The sequence below is a fragment of the Struthio camelus genome, chromosome 1, assembly GCF_040807025.1.
Source record: "Struthio camelus isolate bStrCam1 chromosome 1, bStrCam1.hap1, whole genome shotgun sequence".
Taxonomy (NCBI): Eukaryota; Metazoa; Chordata; class Aves; order Struthioniformes; family Struthionidae; genus Struthio; species Struthio camelus.
This window is the reverse complement of record NC_090942.1, coordinates 70,147,616-70,162,869: the sequence shown is the minus strand read 5'-3', so window position 1 is coordinate 70,162,869 and position 15,254 is coordinate 70,147,616. Positions and strand designations below refer to the sequence as shown.

The window sequence follows — 15,254 nt, the reverse complement described above, 5'->3', positions numbered from 1 at the left end:
GGGCACTGGCAGTTGACCAGGCCAGCCCAAATCCAGGCAGCTCTGACAGGTTATAGCAGTGTAGCAGATACCAGACTGCTGAGAGATGCAGCCCACCTCACAGCAAGGACAGTGTAGGTTACTTCGAGGGAAGACTACAATTCTGCCCAAGCAATGGGATGGCAGGAAATCTGTGAGAGGATAAGCAAGATCCAAACAAAAGTGATTTTGTTGCTGCAGCTGGAGGAAGCTAAGTACCCTCCAAACCAAAGGGTGCAATCATGACAGGATGGAAGAGCAGCCTGGATTCAGCACAGAAGGCTCAATCATTGACTGGGCTGTAACTAAATTGTGATGCACTATGCAGCACGTCTCATTCTTCTGGTTCACAGATGTCCACATCACAGCATGCTACAGCTCCTTTTAGTCCCCGAGCCTGGATTTTCTTCCCAGGGAAGGACAGCAGGCCTCCAGGCACAGGGTTTGGAAGCAGCCAGGGAAAACACTTAGACCTGGACAGTGTGAAGCACACTTGAATCTCACTGTTTACAGCTGGACTGAGTGCAAGGAGGGGTGCACATTAAGCAATGCCATGAGGACTCAGATTTAGCTCAGTGCACTTCCCCACCCCCTTCATCCCCAAAAGCACAAGAGTTCTTTGGATCAAGGCTTGCGGCAGTCTGGAGTGACGGTTATGCTAAAAAGTATTTCTCTGTTCTTTTGCTTACTAAGAACTGCTAGTTTGTATTATACCTAAGTGAGGAATACATGAAGCTGCAGACGAAGCCTGCTATGTACAATATCAGAGGACTCTGCATGTCCAGATGAAAAAATGAGTTTATAGATAAGTACATCAACCTTGTGCATCTGAAGCTAATCCCTCTCTCTGCAAAAATTTCATAGAAATTAAGGAACTTGGGCTTGGAAGGAGACAAATGGTGTTCTCTGAGATGGACAACATGAGCTTAATCAATCTCAGGTACATGCACATCACAGCTAGTACACAAAAGGACAGAAGATACTCAGCCCACAAAAGAAGCCTTTCCCATGCAGCTGCTTGAAGTTGTAAATTGATCCTAAACCCATTTCACTTGGGACTTGAAGACCATGCTGTTGGAGAAGGTCACAAAACTAACTGTAGCCTTTCAGGGACTTCTACTTCTCAAGCCTTCAGTCTCTGCAACGGCTGCCACCCAACAATGCTGTGTTCTGTATGCCAACACGCGTCATTACACAGAGACAACAGGCAGCTATCAGATGGCCTCAGCCTTGCTAGTCTTGCCTGGAAGGGAAGCGGCAACCTCATGGGGAATAGATCCTCACCCCATTACTAGTCCTATAAACCAGCTAGTTCTGCATCTTTCTCCCTCCTTTGATTGATTTGGCATATTTAAGTCTACATATGAATTGCAGTTATGATTCAGGGATAAAAATGTTTTTCACAGTTCACTTTTAAATAAAAATAAAATCCAAACCAACTGTGACCCTACTACCGGACCAGAAGGAGATTAAAAAAGGAGGGCTCAGTTATTTAGCTTGTCTTCAGCCTCTCCAAACTGGAGCATTCTGGACAGTCACTCACGAAAGGAAGCAAACAGCTGGGTTTAAAGTTATTATGGCTTCCAAATGACTGGCCCTTTTCTTAGGAGCAGAAATGAAGCAGAGAAGTTCATTATGTGGCCTTTGCACACTAAGAAGGGTACTTGCAGTGACAGGAAATTTAGCGGCATTTACGAAAGGAGTGCAGTTCCCATGACAAGCTGAGGCATCTTGTACACAAGCCTGAAAAATGGGTATTGCCTTGGGTTTAAAGCTTCCTTTGTTTTTCAGCTAAAACACTGCTCATGGTTTTCAAGGTTAGAAAAAGACTCTGTGGAGACCCATATGTGAGGTCGTGCTTAACCTAAGCACTGTCAGAGAGGCTGGAAACCTCCAGTCTCCTCTCTGCGGCCACACCTTCCAAAACGCCTTCCGTGCAATTAGATGACCATGTTAATTGTCTCACGGACTTCAGGAGGTGGCTAGGTGGCTCTCGTTGGCAAAAGCTGCTTGTTAGGGCGCCTGGAGCCTCCTGGCTGACTCTCCGGGGCTGTCAGATCTGATGAGCTCACTTTCCAAGGTGGCCTGGCTACAAATGCATGTTTGTTCTCTCTGCTGTTACACACATGCACGTTCACACCAACACTTTCTTAATAGGCAGCTGACAGGCAGGCAGATTATTTCTAATAACTTGGCTTATCATCACAGCTCATAATGACACAAAGTGACCCACATGGAGGATAGCATGTTCATCTATGACCTTCACCTACCTCAGCCCAGGGAAGGACAAAACCAAGAGCTGTCCTTCCTTGAGGAGGACAGCAAAATGCAGTGGGCAGAGCCTCTAACTTTAGATATGAAGTGCAGCATCGAGGGAAGGAACTCAGGTAATGGTACCAAAGCAGTGCAAAGGAGAGACAACTTGGTCCTTCCTCTGGCTCATTGCTAATGCAGCAAGTGCTAGCAATTTAATTCTGGGAATGCTCCAAGCCAGGCCTCACAGCAAGATATACCAGACCCCAGCAGCTGTACTGGCAGACCATGCTGGCACGCTGCTCTTCTTTCTGTTGGGTGAACACAACCAGCCTTGTAACAGAGAATTTTCTCAGGACTGTTTAAACAAATCTAGGACGTTCTACAAGGCAATTTGTTTAACTCCCACTTGCCTGAGCCAAGGCTTATGTGTGACCTTCTCCTTCACAATTAGTGTAAGACAGCTTTGCCATGCTAGATGCTGGGATAAGTCATCTCCTCCTCCCCGAATTCTGACTGGCATGATGGGAAAACAGCTGGTGCAGGAACCTGAGTAACTTATGAGATAGCATGTAAGCAAAATCAAGCCACTTTTTAACTACAGCTCTCACTAGTCTGCTCCTTCCTTTTTCTTTTGTCTGAGAAAGGCTTCCTTTCTGCCCCTCCCATAACACCACCCTGTCATTAACAAATCCTTCTCTGCAGCTTTGGCAAGATGCAAGAGCTAACCTCTCTGCTTCACTGACTCCTTGCATGTCACACCTCGGTGAAAGATATGCACGAAACCGAGAAAGTTGGGGAGGGTCGAGAACGGTGTTAGAGAAACTGGCCGGTGCAGAAACAGTAGAAGAAGGCACTTTCTGTCATGTAATCTTAAGCATACGGGGCCAGCTATTAGTAGAGCACTGCTTAGGGAAGTAAGGCTCTTTTCATCAATGGAAAGTCAGCAGGACTCAAAAGTTCAACAGGAGAGGACGCCAGTGTGTGCTAGATAAATCTCTTAGGATTGCAGTAACAGGAGCAATAACACAAAATTAGAGAAATCAGCAGGTGAAAAATTTATTCAGAAAAACATAGGCTGGTGAAAAATAAGACAAAGGCATTCTGGTTCCCAGCTGAGGACAGCTAAGTGGGTCAGAGCCATGTAAAGACATTCTGTATGTGGCTATCTTATCTGCCTTCACTTGTGAAAGAATTCACACGTTATTGTTATTAATGGAAGACAAAGATACACTAAGAAATAGTTTTCTCCATGTCCTCAAATTTATTATCATTATGGTATAAGATTTTTTTAATCTAGTTCATTTTTACTACAGTATTCCTGGGTCAGTAGTTTTCTGATTATTGTGCTAAAAACAGTTTTAAGAACTAAAGCTAACAGTGGGTTTCACTGAATGTTCTTGTGAGAATATTTATTTACGAAAATGCAAGGATTACAAAGTGAGACAAATCTTATTTTATTCACTTGCAGGAGATATACCTTCCAAAAAAAACAGTCCCACTTGAGTCCAAAAGGGATAAAAGGCATGAGAAGGGAAGAAATATGTTGTGGGGCCCCTATAACGAAGGAAGGAACATATGGAGCCCCTGGCACAGAGAGATTAAAAGAACAGCCTGGCCTGCGAAGGAAATATAGGATGCAAAACTACAGACATAGGAAGAAAGGGCACAGAAAGGTGCACAGAACCTTTGGTAAAAAAGAACGAAGTCTGAAAAGCGAAAAGAAATGGGCAAGTAACACACAGGCTGCTGAGTTGGGCAGGAAAACAGAAGAATGCAAGAAACCTCTCAAGGATGCAATGCACTTACACAGCTATAAACCAGGTACCAATAACTCTGTTCTGTATGGCAACAAACTGGGACAAATACAAACAGGAAGTATATATATTAAAAAAAACAGCGGAACCAAAGTCACAAGGGCTAGTTTGTACCCATTCAGTACTATGGACAGGACTGCATCTTACTGGGGACCAGCAGGCAACATTCAGCAAGGAGAACTCAGGGACAGAAGGATCTGTAGACCAAGCTGGAGGCCAAAAGAGTGGTCCTCTCTACTCTCTAGTCCCTCGAGAAAAATATGTAAGCCTGACAGCACGCAGAAGAAGTCCCTCTATTCGTAAGAAAATTGGAACAGCAACCACTCCCAGCAAAACCAGCGGGTATTAAAAACTATGGGAAAACTCCTTTGTAGCTCCCTGTATACATCTTCAAAGTGATGCTAAACTTTATCAGTATAATCTATTCTGCAGGGAGGTCCACAGTTTAATGTAAACTAATTAAGACACAACATCCTCTCCTCTTGCTATTACACAGATTACTTTCCCTTTTATTGGTGATCACAGTCCTGCAACAAATAGCAGAACTGCCTATATAGATGACTAACATGAAGAAATGTGTTTAATGTACTCTAACTCCCTGTAACAAAATCTAATGTTTAGTGGAAGAGACTGCATTTTGTGACCAGGCAGTTCTTTGCAGACCACATGAAATACAAAACTGGAGTTTCCAGACCATAGTCAGGCAGCTCTGATCTGCAGAATAATAGAACAACTTTTTAAGCTGCACTGGTTTCTAAAGAACAAAGTCTGCCAAAAAACCTGAGTATCTTTTATAGAATTATAAAATTAGTGGCTGTAGGGAATATGGTATACATAACATTTCTGAATTATAAGCATTTGACAGAGCATCTCAGGAAATATTACTCAGAGAATTAATTCACTTCAACCTGGATAGGAATGAAATCATCCAGAGTGAAAACAGACTGAATAGCAGTAAACAAAATCCAGTTCTTGGCACTATATCAAGTTTGCACACATAGCTTACTGAGATATTATAGGGAAATATGCTAGCCCACTCTTTAACTAACATTCTCATCATTGCTTCAGAAAAAATAAAATGCCCATTAATAAAGAATGACATGGCTATAAACTGAAAAATGGTTAAAAATGTTAGCCAGATCAGCAAACAGAAACAGTAAAGAAAGGTAGGTTGAATGGTTGTAATTGCAACTAGAAAACATGAGACTGAAATTAGCTCTATACAGGGGCATTAGACACTGTCACGGACTGGCTGCAAGGATCATATCTGGTGCCATGGACTGGGAGAGTACAAAAATGTCACTGCCAGGTTCCTCTTCACCTACCATGCAAGAATGTTACCGTCCCTCCAATAATCTTGAAAATAGCTTCAGGGTTCAGGAGACGCAAAATAACCCCAGCACAGCTGAGGATATGGGAGGGCTCTCTTAGGGATTTTGGTAGGCAATGACACAACTATGATTAGATATCTCTACAACTCCAGACAGACACGTGCAGTTAGCAAGTCTGGCTGCATTCACTGAGCATGGGAGATAGAGCTCAGACAAGCCTGCAGAGTAAATTCAACACACTGGATTTGCTCTGCATACACAATTTATTTGCACATGTACATTAGCTGCTTTTGCAAGCCACAAGTGCTGGCTTCCCCAGAAACAGAGGAAAAATCATGTCTAGTCCCTTTTTACACAAGATACTTTATAACATGGGAAACCTGCAGTAGACAGGATTTCTGGGAATTCCAGCATTGGTTCATGGATCTTTGACCCTCTCACAAGACCGTGCCTTAAGATGGTTTTGAGCTTGGGGCCAGGACATCAGAGAACAGAGAGAGTTAGTCCCTATTTCTAGAACACTCGGGAATATTTCATTCACTTCAAAACATCCCATTAACTAAAACAAAAATCTATCTAAAGTAGAAGCAGAGGAGCAACAAGAATACCCGGGGGCTAATTTAAAAGGAGAGACTAAGAAAATGAAATACGCAGACTTTGGCTAGGAGACAATAAAGAAGGAGAACAAAAAATGACAAATATTTGAAGGCTATAAACACCAAGAAAGGAGAGGAATTCAGGGTTGTGCAAGAAGTAGTAAAACTAGGAGTAATGACATTAAATTAAGGAAAGATAAACTTCCATTGAAACATTAATTTGTCTTTACAAGTAGTTCTAGTATGCTATCAAACAATCTTCCAAAAGAGAAATCCATTGGTTTGGATGTTTAAGAGGATGTCGGACAAATAATTGGAAGTTCTCTCTAGCAAAAATATTCTGCACCGAAAGCCAGAAAAGTTGCATGATTTAGTAAGTTTTTTCCTTGCTGTGACTTCTCTGAATTTCTATTTTGAAACATTTTAAAACATTAGAATGAGATTTTCTAGCTCATGAAGACGGTGAAAGTTAATTTGTGTCCTCCTTCTAGAGAGGTCCTACAAATTACAGAAGTATCATACGTTGTTTATTGGATATTGTTGACATCACTGGATCTAAACTCAACATAAGAGATTTAAAAGGAAAGACTAAGAAAAGGTTAAATATGTAGACTTTGGCAAAGAGACGATGAAGAAGGAGAATTTAACAGCTGACAAATATCTGAAGGGTATAAAGCACAAGGAACCACAGGCAAAAGAACTCAGGCAATAACAGCTTAAATGATTTCCTCAGATTGCAGAACTAGACAATGGTGAAGCCAAGAATTGGTTCCAGGAGTGTCTCAAGAGGTTGGACACACTGGATTCCTTTCTTAAATCAATGGGACTTGCATCTGTTTATGTTATAACTGAAGCTCATTCTCTCTAAAATAAATATATATTGGGTAAATCTAAGGTATAAGAGGTACTAAGAAATATACATCAGAGAAAATGAAAGATACATTCAGCTCCAAACAAATTACATGGTGGAACAGACACATTCAGGTGTATTAATGTAATGCTACAAACATTTGTATATAACAGTAATAACAGCACTTTCAAACGAACAGAACCTCTATAGCCTGAAGGGCCAATAGTAAATGAATTGCACCTGTTGCACAGGACAAAGGTTGGGTCCATAAAGCACGTTCTCACTCATATATTGAAAACTTTTGGTTGATTTTTATCACTGCTGGAGAACAGAACAGATATTTTCTGCACGTTACAGACTTAAATGGTTACAAACTTCTGGTTTGCCTGAAGGAAAATAGACACAGAGTAGGTAAAAGCACTTCTGAAATCCTACTTTCATCTAGACGAGATACCATGCTTGCACATGCAGCTGGATGTCAAACACATCCCATTCTGCTAAAGGTTCTCCTGCCAGAAGCAGCAATGGCAGTGGATAATCCAGGCAGCTAAACTTGGGAATCTTCTTCAAAAGCCTAATGATTAATCAAGTCTGGTTTTAAAGTATTAGTAATGTCAGGGGTCATAGACAGGTTGATGAGAAGAGCCCAATCCTTCAGGAATTAATTCAAGTCCTTCAAAAGGGATGAAGCAATTGCATCCCCAACGGAAACAGAGAACATCCGTTGGAAATACCAGGCAGTCCCTGTTCACTGATGAAAATGAAGCAGCTGCATCCCACTGCATCACTTTGTAGTGCCTGCAGCGCTGATGCAGTGTTTAAGTCTCCAGTGGAAATGTGCCGCTGTGCAAGCACCACTGCTGGAAACTACTGAAGCTATGGCAGCTTAAGGCAGCAGAAAATTAATGTGAGATCCTAAGAAAATGGGGCTAGGCTATCTTGCTCAGAAACTGCATGCACCTAGGAAATGAAATGTAGTGGCTGCATCACCAAAGGAAAACTGCTGCTGTACTTGTACGGCTGGTGGATACCTGGCACAGTGACCCTTTGCCTGCTGGATCACAGTGTGACACTTGCATTTCCAAGAGACGTGGCTTCCTGTGATGGCTCTCAAGTCAAAACACCGGTGTGGGAGCACTGTGTCTTCACACCTCAGAGCAGGGAACACAATGCTATATCATGGGCAGACATGGCTCCCCAGCCCTCCTGCCCCAGCACCAGCCTAAGATTATGGGGAAAAGTGTGTTTGGACTGGCTGTTGGCTGAATGATGCTCTACTTTCCCCAGAGCCTACCCCATCATGCTCTCTCTGCTCTGAGAAATGCAGTCTCCCTGAGAAAGCAATTGTGGCCTTGAACTTGAATGTTTTCTCTTCCCTATGAAACCTGCTTTTTCCTTTAATTTAGCACATTCACAGGGAAGCTGACAGGATGGGGGGCTTAAGGGGGCAGCGTTATTTACATCTAAAAGATAAAAAACCTCAACCAAACAAAAAAAGAGTTCATCTGAGCTGTTGGAGTCAGTAGACACCAGAGCCCAGGGCTGTCAATGGGTTTGCCTTGCAGCACAGGGCTCCTCTTGGCTTCGCTCTTACCCTGGGCTCCCCCTCACTTTCCCCTTCACACCACTCACATTCCCATGCTCTTCATAGCGCCACAGGCTCAGGCAGCCGCCCTGCAGAGCCTATAGGTCAAAGTACATCACCGCTTTTATTACACGTGGCTACTCCAAGGGGAACAGACGGAGAAAGCACATCCAGAAGAACAGGCTGGAAACACAGGGCCACTGGAACCTCCCTTGAATGCCAACCTGTGTGGCAACGCTAACACCAGCTCTGCGCGTGGTGCTCGCCACGATGCGCCCCAGGCTGTGCCAGGTAGGTAGGCAGAAACGAGGGCGAGCAGCAGGGTCACAGAAGAGAGAGCTGAGGCTGGCCGTTGCTCCGAGACGAGCCCGCACGTGGAGCACGGCCGCTGTTCCCAGGAGTGCTGCAATGAAATTAAACAGGAGGCTGGGGACTCTCCCAGGCAGGCCAGGAGGATGGACATTGCCATCTCTGTCACTCTGGGGAAGGAGCTGGGAAATGACTGAGCAGGTCTTTGGCCCACAGTCCTAACCACACTCACCAGCCACCCCCCACGCCTGTGCTTGCTTTTCTTTCTCTCCCTTCCCACCAGGCCAACGTGCACCACTGCATAGGTCAAAGCAGGCACAAAGGGAAAAATGCAAAGTATCAGTTTGCAGTAGGTAGTGGTAACTAAATGCAACAGTCTTTTTAATGAAAAAGCTGAAAAAGGCTTATTGCCAAGCCTTGGCCAAAACATGAATCACCATAAAACTGCACTTACAAAGATCCCCATATAAGGGAATCTAAATAATCATCCCAAACTCTCTGCACATTTAGATACCCTTGAGCTAATGTGCTGGCCAGCTTTACCGATGTGAGTGTGTATGTGGGTGTGCATATGCACGTGTGTGTCCATTCCTTCAAAGTAATAAAAGAAAAATTGACAGATGAACACAAGAAGAATTTGGGGCAGCACTGCTGGGGCAATGAGTCTGTAATACTATTGTATTAAAACCGGGAAGTCATCTCCTGCTCTTGGAAAAATCTACAAGAGAGAAGATCATATCTACCAGCTTTCTTTGTAACTCACGTTTACTACTCAGAACAGCAGTATATGAGCTACCTTCCCTCGTGCCTGCCCTTGCTTTGGAGAAAGTCTGTACTGAGCTCTGCAGAGCCATAACGCAGTAGGTGACAGCGCTATGCATACACAGAGACTGAACACAGACACCATTCACTTTCTGACCACTTTCTTCTGAAAAGAAGATCCCCATATAAGGAGATCTAAGACTTTCCCTTTGGGGCTCAGGCAGCGGGTGGCTGTGGAGGGATTACACGCACACACATGCTCACCCTCTCAGTGCAACTACATTTTAACTCATTCCCTGGTGATGTGAATTTGAAACTGCTTCACTGTTGTAGTTTTAGCCTGCAAAGAGTTCCCTAGGAGCTGGGAGGCCACGTAGGGAAGCAAGCGAGACAGGCCCAGCTGCTAGGGATCCCTCAGAGCAAGTGCCAGGACTCTGCCTGCCCTGATCTAGCTTGTGTTGGGGCTGAAGAGACGGCACATTTGACCCAGCCACCTCACACGTGCTCCATTGTGTAACACGGTCTCTATACTTGTCTAGGTAACCAGAAGAGCCCCATCGCTACCGCACTTGAGTCATGCTCTAAACAAAAGACAGACGGAAGGAAGAGGTACAAAGATGCAGCTGATTCAGTACAAACAGCTATTACTGGAAGATGATTTCATTAATGAATTATGCCAATTGCAAGCTTAGCTAGCGGGCACGTGAGAAGCCCAAAGTCATCAGTTTAAGCTGACGAGATTTTATTTTGTTCGGTAATTTACCTCCTCTGGAGTTGTCAGTCTCCCAACAATTTCTAGGCACACACACGCATATATAGCTCGCTATACATTTCACTTGCTAATTTCATCATACAAAGTGCAGGTGCCTCCCATACCCTGAATGCCTTTCCCACTGAAAGGTAACAGCAGGGATGGACAAGGGAGGACAATCAGATGTTAACCACGGAGCAAAGTTGGGGAATGGGGAGAACATGAAGAGACGGTTAATAAGAAAATGAGAGACTGATTGCTAGGGAGTGAAAAGGAGAGAGATTCAGGGGAAAAATAAGAGGAAATCAAATAAGAAATTAGTAAGAGAGAGCAAGCAACGGAGAAAAAGTATAATACAAGGAAGAGGTATGAAGAATAAAAAAAAGGGAGAGAGATTTAGAAGGAAGGAAACACGGAATTCAAAGCATGTAGGTGTTGCAGATGAACAAAAAAATGCTTAGGAAATACTTAGGAAAAACGTGCGCTCTATGGAATTCAGCTGTCTGAACAGTGATATTTTAAACAACTTAAATTATCTGAAGCATTCATATTCAGCTGGCAGATATGACACAGGATCTATGGGATCTGAACTATGTAGAAATAAGTAGCTACTACTATAGAAAGATGGACAGCCCATCAAAGGGTGGTCAGAAAGATTAGAGTCACTGAAAAAAATAGAAGAGATACCTAGATCAATTAGCAGCCACATAAGATTGAGTGTATTACAAAAATGTCAGCCTGAACCATGAGTGGCCATCCCGTTTTAAAAATAGGTTCATGTTGTTTAAGGTAGGAATAATACTTGAGAGTATTAAGAGGAACTTAGGAAAGAAAGAAAAACAACATCAAAATATAACAACGACGGCAGGTCAGACCAAAGATCTGTCTTGCCCCATATCCTGGCTCTCCCGGTGATCAACAGCAGCTGCTCAGGTAAGGGTACAGGATGAGGGTAAGCCTTCAGTGATACTTCTGGAGAGCACTTCTCCTAGCACTACAGTGTTTATTCTGGGGACTTTCTGAGCCACAAGTAGCATCTTTGCATCTTGTACCCTTCGGTGGCTTTCTTCTCTGTGAACATGCCTGGTCTCTTCAATATTCACAACACAATGCACCAAGGAGTTCCACAGATGAATCCCATGGCATGTAAAAAGCCAAGTGCTGCTGACTGCTTTGAACTTGCCTTATCGCCTGCTATTTTCATATAATCCTTCTCCTTTCATGACTCACGTATGGGAAGAGAGAGTAAACAATTATTCGCACTCTCTCCTTTTTGGTGCCACTCATGATTTTAAAGACAAAGCAGAATGATTATATGGAGAAGTTCTGGTGTTTATCATACTTTGTGCATTCCTAAATGAGAAAGCTAGTTTATCTTTTTCTTCCTTACAATTGCTGTTGTATATTGTTAACAAGTCATGATACAGGGTAGTCAGCAAAGGAGTCTCCAAGCAAAGGAGATCTTCCTTATTGCCAGCCTCAGCACCTGGCTGTTTCCTGCTGTGGGAGAAAGCTTCTTTTCCTACGTCTTGAGTGGGAAGGGAGAAATATGACTGGTCATTAACTGAGCCTGCTCTCTGCACTGATTCATTTGCTCTCTGTACATTCCTGGAAGAAATATGAAGGGTGACCTTCATTCCTGTTAGCCCATCAACATACCCAAATTCCCATACAGCAGCACTGCTCCCTTAGTCTGAGTGGATTACACTGTGGGGTCAGTCACGCTAGGGATGTATCTTTTTGGCACATCCCTTCTTAGAGAAGCACAGAGAACGAATACAGTACTTCCCACAGGAGCAGGAGAGCAGATCTAAGGTGGGGCATAGAAAAATTGATAGGGAAGGAACAGATTGGGAAAGGGGGAAAAAGAATTGAAGTGGAAGGAGACTGAGGAAAAGGAGAAAAGTGTAGAGAATGGGTAGGATGACTGCTAATATGATGCAGTACAGCTAGCATATTTTTAATTGGGTCAGCTTTATGAAAAGGCAAATAACTGTTTTTACTGGGTATTTATGAACTTATGTAACCTTAGCAAACTCCATTATTACAATACATTTCACTGCTAATCACTTCCATCTGCAAAAAAATCTCTTACTGAGACAAATCGTATGCAGCATCTTGGAACTGAAGTTGCAGCCGCTGATTTGGTAACTGAATCTGGATTTTGTCGGGATTAGATTGCTTGATATTTTCTTTACTACTAAGAAGAGAAATTCACAATTTTTAAATCACTTCTTTAAAAACAGATCCATCAAGGGTACTGTTCAAAGCCTATAGTCAAAGTTGGGGGAGTTATAGTAGGAGTTAATTTTTAATGCTTTCAGATGAAGGCAGGGTGTGAACATACAGCTATGCATATAGCCTAAGAGACATCAAGTAAAACAAAAGTATATTGCTATGCATGCAAATACCTATGTGTATACAGGACAAGCTTCCCCAGAAGACACTGATATATCTTCAGTCAGCTACTACTAGTAATCTAAACAAACAAACACCAAACATGCTGTAGGAGACCTTTTAAAATCATTAATTTCATACAGTTTAAAAACCTTTGCACACCTAATGTTCAGATTTTGACTCCACAAAAGCAAGAAACCTGGTTGTGCAAAGTTAGAGCTTACTGGCTTTCTGTAAAGCTACTGGTTTTCTATACATCAATATGAAATATCCTACAACTTTGCTGCAGACTGAAGCTACTTGCCATTGAAATCATTAACCTACAACTACTCACATTGAAACCTGTTTTGTCTGATTTTGGGGAGCTAAAATAGCATGTTTAGTGCCACAGGTGTTATTGCTAGAGGCTTTTTTGTCCCATCTGCACCTATGTCTGTTTGCTCAAAACATTCCTGATTTGAAATAGCTGGGACAACAGGAAAAGATGAACCTACAAGACTTGACATGTGGCTATAGGTAGGTGTTTCACACCAAGAAGAGCAAGTATGAAAAGGAATCTCCCCATTTGAAGGCAGTCTTCCTACACAGCTCTCTTGGGCAATGTTTATTGCTATATATTGCACCAGCTCAACTTAGGGCAGCTTCAAAAGTTATTTTGGTAGCAAACCATGTCAGAGCTCTTTCTGGATACTTGCATCAATACAAGTAGCACCCCTTCATTTCCCGATGAGACATAAACTGCTATGTACTGTGTTCAGGAGTGCCAACAAACAGAGCAAAACTTACCTACAAGTATTAAACAATTTTTTTTTTAAATCCTATTTTCACTCAGTTGCCAGTGGAATATATGAGATCTCACAACAGTTTAGGTAGCATAACCCTCAGAAGCACTGTTCAACTGTGGCTGAATGCAGCCAGCTACCCAAATCACTGATCACCATTTTTTGCACCAATATAAAAAGCCAGGTGCCTGCTGTAGCCATGAGCAGCCCAACAACTGGAAAAAAGCACTTGCTCATGTGGCAATAAGCTACTGATGTGAGAGGAAAAAAGAAAACAGCTCCTTTATAGGGAAAGGGGCTGCAACGTGCAGCTAGGTCCTAAAACGGAGCCCCAGGTCCTGAGGCTTTCATGGTTAGACCACTTCTAGCCACAGCAGTGAATCAGTCTAATTAAGATCCACAACGGAGAGAGCTTGTTCAGGTCTACCTACAACTTCAGGCAGAAAAAGGAAAGGGAAATATTCCTGATCTGATTACAAAGTCCCTAAGCGCTTGCAAATCTCACTTGACAATAACAAAGCTGTACGTGATCAGGTCTGAAGTAACAGCAGTTACTTGAAGAGTTGCTTGCAGAGAGGCTCATTCCATACCTGAAACTACCTGCACTAGCAAAGCACTTTGACAAACTGTTGCCTAAAAGTGAAATGCAGTCAGGAAAAATATATATATCCTTGGATAAGTTTGAATGAAATATTTTTGTTGAAAAATAGGAGAAGTAAATTTGTTTGCATAATGAAAACAAGCTGCATTCCTTTGCAGTGTGAGCGCTAGCAATAAAACTTAATCAAGGTCTAATTGTGTCTCAAAACAACGCATTCTACTTGCACCAGAAAGAACCTAGCTTGACTCTCATATTACTTTTGCAGAACTGGCAGTTGTGTCAGAACCAAACACACACATTACTCCACTTATAAGTCAGAGGATTTGGATCTTGAGTAGGGGCAATACAGTTCCCACACAGTATACCTTTTAATCCTTTTCATTTTGTATGCAAATACTACCCAGAGCTGCTATCTTCAAAATATAGTATAAGGCATCAGCAGAACAGTGACTGAATATTAGTTAGTGGAGTCAATAATTAATGCCTAACAACTCTTGTCAAATTACTATTGGCATGTCCTAGGCCCAAGTCAGTGCCTGAATTTAAGAAATATGATGCATTACAAAAACTGTGGTAGAAAAACATATTAGCAGTAAATTCACAATTTACCCCGTTAGGATTTCAATGGCCCCCTACGCTAGGAAGTTCGCAGCAGAAGCAGAGAGAGAACCTAGTTCTCCGAGCTCCTGGGCTCTTTTCTTAAACATCAGTGTATTTTAATCTGATCAATAATAAGGAAAACGAAGTGCATAGGATGATTAATTAGTGGCAGAAGGGCTGAAATCAAGAGTAACAACTGATTTTTGGCTCTTGGATCAGCCCTCTCGTTGAACAGTCAAGTGGAATTTTGCCTCTGCCCTGTTCTCTCCTGCACGTGCCTGCTCTGGGACTTGCTTCTCCTCAGGTCGCCGAGGAGATTTGGAGCCCTCTTGCTGGGGCTGCCACATCCTTGCAGAACTCAAGGATGCCCAATACAGAGGACAGCAGAGAAAGAGATTTTTCCAATACAATCTCCTTAGCACAAGCAAAAAGGTCATTTCAAGAAGTTTGGAGCAGGGCAAATCTTAGTAGGCATTCCTACAGACAGCAGAAGTAAGCCCAGCTTACAGATGATGATTTCTTAACTAGCTATCTGAGATCACATTTCCTATTGGCCTTAAAAAAACTTTTTTCTCAACATTTGTAAGTGCTTGCAATTGATA

At 42.7% G+C, this 15,254-nt stretch overlaps 1 protein-coding gene across 8 annotated transcripts in view; it reads right to left on the bottom strand.

Annotated features, from left to right (window-relative positions):
- The window catches only part of CACNA1C (calcium voltage-gated channel subunit alpha1 C), a 451,988-nt gene that overhangs the window by 235,498 nt on the left and 201,236 nt on the right, over positions 1-15,254 (bottom strand). The window lies entirely within an intron of this gene.